This window comes from Crinia signifera, unplaced genomic scaffold (assembly GCF_055691185.1).
Source record: "Crinia signifera unplaced genomic scaffold, ASM5569118v1 HAP2_SCAFFOLD_125, whole genome shotgun sequence".
Classification (NCBI taxonomy): Eukaryota; Metazoa; Chordata; class Amphibia; order Anura; family Myobatrachidae; genus Crinia; species Crinia signifera.
Window position 1 is genome coordinate 188,273 of NW_028142018.1, and position 4,228 is coordinate 192,500.

Consider the following 4,228-nt stretch of genomic DNA (forward strand, 5'->3'; position numbering starts at 1 on the left):
CTGGGGGAGGTCACCCCCGGGTCCGGGGGACTGCGCCCCGTGCTGGACACCCGGAGAAATGCATCCAAAAGGAGAAAAAAACACTGAAAACAGTTTGAAATGGTTCACCCACTCTTCCCCGGGATTCATGCCCAGGGCTGTGGAAGTGTCCCTGGGCACGTCCGAGCGTCTTCCCCCCGGAAAAAAAAAAGTTCCATATTTCCACCCCACGATGCCCGGGGAAGGTAGCCCGGGCCCGGGGGAGTCCATCCCCGGGTCCGGGGAACTGCGCCCCCCGCTGGTCGCCCGGGGAATTGCGTCCAAAAGGTGCAAAAAATACTTTGACAATACTTTGAAATTCCTCACCCACTCGAGCCCGGGATTCATGCCCAGGGCTGTGGAAGTGTCCCTGGGCACGTCCGAGCGTCTTCCCCCCCCGGGAAAAACAAGTTCCAGATTTTCACCCCACGCTGCCCGGGGGAGGTAGCCCGGGCCTGGGGGAGGTCACCCCCGGGTCCGGGGGACTGCGCCCCGTGCTGGACACCCGGAGAAATGCATCCAAAAGGTGAAAAAAACACTGAAAACAGTTTGAAATGGTTCACCCACTCTTCCCCGGGAATCATGCCCAGGGCTGTGGAAGTGTCCCTGGGCACGTCCGAGCGTCTTCCCCCCGGAAAAAAAAAACTTCCATATTTCCACCCCACGATGCCCGGGGAAGGTAGCCCGGGCCCGGGGGAGGCCACTCCCGGGTCCGGGGACATGTGCCCCCCGCTGGCCGACCCGAGAATTGCACAGAAAGGGTGAAAAAAGCACTTAGAAAATATCTTGAAACCGTTCACCCACTCTTCCCCGGGATTCATGCCCAGGGCTGTGGAAGTGTCCCTGGGCAGGCTGAAGCTTCTGCCCCCCGGAAAAAAAAAACTTCCATATTTCCACCCCCCGCTACCCAGGGAAGGTAGCCCAGGCCCGGGGAAGGTCACCCCCGGGTCCGGGGCACTGCGCCCCCCGCAGGACACCCGGAGAATTGCATCCAAAAGGTGAAAAAAGCACTTAGAAAATACTTCAAAATTCCTCACCCACTCAAGCCCGGGATTCATGCCCAGGGCTGTGGAAGTGTCCCCGGGCAAGCCGAAGCTTCTGCCCCCCTGAAAAAAAAAACTTCCATATTTCCACCCCACGCTACCCAGGGAAGGTAGCCCGGGCCTGGGGGAGGTCACCCCTGGGTCCGGGGCACCGCTGGCCACCCGGAGAAATGGAGTCAAGCCGTGAGAAAAAAAGCACTTTGAATTGAGAAATGGAGTCAAGCCGTAAAAATGCACTTTGAAAATACTTTGATTCCTCTCACCCACTCTTCCCCAGGATTCATGCCCAGGGCTGTGGAAGTGTCCCCGGGCATGAAGAAGCGTCTTTTCCCCCTGAAAAAAAAAACTTCCATATTTCCACCCCACGCTACCCAGGGAAGGTAGCCCGGGCCAGGGGGACGTCGTCCCGGGGTCCGGGGACATGTGCCCCCCGCTGGCCGACCCGAGAATTGCACAGAAAGGGTGAAAAAAGCACTTTGAAAATACTTTGATTCCTCACCCACTCTTCCCCGGGATTCATGCCCGGGCCTATGGAAGTGTCCCCGGGCATGAAGAAGCGTCTTTTCCCCCTGAAAAAAAAAACTTCCATATTTCCACCCCACGCTGCCCGGGGGAGGTAGCCCAGGCCCGGGGGAGGTCACCCCCGGGTCCGGGGCACTGCGTCCCCCGCAGGACAACCGGGGAATTGCGTCCAAAAGGTGAAAAAAATACTTTGAAAATAGTTTGAAATCGTTCGCCCACTCTTCCCCGGGATTCATGCCCAGGGCTGTGGAAGTGTCCCTGGGCACGTCCGAGCGTCTTCCCCCCCCGGGAAAAACAAGTTCCAGATTTTCACCCCACGCTGCCCGGGGGAGGTAGCCCGGGCCTGGTTGAGGTCACCCCCGGGTCCGGGGGACTGCGCCCCGTGCTGGACACCCGGAGAAATGCATCCAAAAGGTGAAAAAAAACACTGAAAACAGTTTGAAACTGTTCACCCACTCTTCCCCGGGATTCATGCCCAGGGCTGTGGAAGTGTCCCCGGGCAAGATGAAGCTTATGCCCCCCTGAAAAAAAAAACTTCCATATTTCCACCCCCCGCTACCCAGGGAAGGTAGCCCGGGCCCGGGGGAGGTCACCCCCGGGTCCGGGGCACTGCGCCCCCCGCAGGACACCCGGAGAATTGCATCCAAAAGGTGAAAAAAGCACTTAGAAAATATCTTGAAATCGTTCACCCACTCTTCCCCGGGATTCATGCCCAGGGCTGTGGAAGTGTCCCTGGGCAGGCTGAAGCTTCTGCCCCCCCGGGAAAAAAAACCTTCCATATTTCCACCCCACGCTACCCAGGGAAGGTAGCCCAGGCCCGGGGGAGGTCACCCCCGGGTCCGGGGCACTGCGCCACCCGCAGGACACCCGGGGAATTGCATCCAAAAGGTGAAAAAAGCACTTAGAAAATATCTTGAAATCGTTCACCCACTCTTCCCCGGGATTCATGCCCAGGGCTGTGGAAGTGTCCCTGGGCACGTTCGAGCGTCCTCCCCCCTGAAAAAAAAACTTCCATATTTCCACCCCCCGCTACCCAGGGAAGGTAGCCCAGGCCCGGGGGAGGTCACCCCCGGGTCCGGGGCACTGCGCCACCCGCAGGACACCCGGGGAATTGCATCCAAAAGGTGAAAAAAGCACTTAGAAAATATCTTGAAATCGTTCACCCACTCTTCCCCGGGATTCATGCCCAGGGCTGTGGAAGTGTCCCTGGGCACGTTCGAGCGTCCTCCCCCCTGAAAAAAAAACTTCCATATTTCCACCCCCCGCTACCCAGGGAAGGTAGCCCAGGCCCGGGGGAGGTCATCCCCGGGTCTGGGGACCGGCGTCCCCCGCAGGACAACCGGGGAATTGCGTCCAAAAGGTGAAAAAAATACTTTGAAAATACTTTGAAATTCCTCACCCACTCGATCCCGGGATTCATGCCCTGGCCTATGGAAGTGTCCCCGGGCATGACAAAGCGTCTTCCCCCCCTGAAATAAAAACTTCCACAAAACCACCCCGCGCTGGCCAGGGAAGGTAGCCCGGGCCAGGGGGACGTCGTCCAGGGGTCCGGGGACATGTGCCCCCCGCTGGCCGACCTGAGAATTGCACAGAAAGGGTGAAAAAAGCACTTTGAATATACTTTGATTCCTCACCCACTCTTCCCCGGGATTCATGCCCGGGCCTATGGAAGTGTCCCCGGGCATGAAGAAGCGTCTTCCCCCCTGAAAAAAAAAGTTCCATATTTCCACCCCACGCTACCCAGGGAAGGTAGCCCGGGCCCGGGGGAGGTCACCCCCGGGTCCGGGGAACTGCGCCACCCGCAGGACACCCGGGGAAATGCGTCCAAAAGGTGATAAAAATACTTTGAAAATAGTTTGAAATCGTTCACCCACTCTTCCCCGGGATTCATGCCCAGGGCTGTGGAAGTGTCCCCGGGCAAGCTGAAGCTTCTTCCCCCCTGAAAAAAAAAAGTTCCATATTTCCTCCCCACGATGCCCGGGGAAGGTAGCCCAGGCCCGGGGGAGGTCACCCCCGGGTCCGGGGCACTGCGCCCCCCGCTGGTCGCCCGGGGAAATGCATCCAAACTGTGAAAAAATACTTTGAAAATAGTTTGAAACAGCTCGCCCACTCTTCCCCGGGATTCATGCCCAGGGCTGTGGAAGTGTCCCTGGGCACGTCCGAGCGTCTTCCCCCCGGGAAAAACAAGTTCCAGATTTTCACCCCCACGCTGCCCGGGGGAGGTAGCCCGGGCCTGGGTGAGGTCACCCCCGGGTCCGGGGGACTGCGCCCCGTGCTGGACACCCGGAGAAATGCATCTAATCGGTGAAAAAAACACTGAAAACAGTTTGAAATTGTTCACCCACTCTTCCCCGGGATTCATGCCCAGGGCTGTGGAAGTGTCCCCGGGCAAGCTGAAGCGTCTTCCCCCCTGAAAAATAAACTTCCACAAAACCACCCCGCGCTGCCCGGGGAAGGTAGCCCGGGCCAGGGGGACGTCGTCCCGGGGTCCGGGGACATGTGCCCCCCGCTGGCCGACCCGAGAATTGCACAGAAAGGGTGAAAAAAGCACTTTGAAAATACATGGAAGTATCTCACCCACTCTTCCCCGGGATTCATGCCCGGGCCTATGGAAGTGTCCCTGGGCATGACAAAGCGTCTTCCCC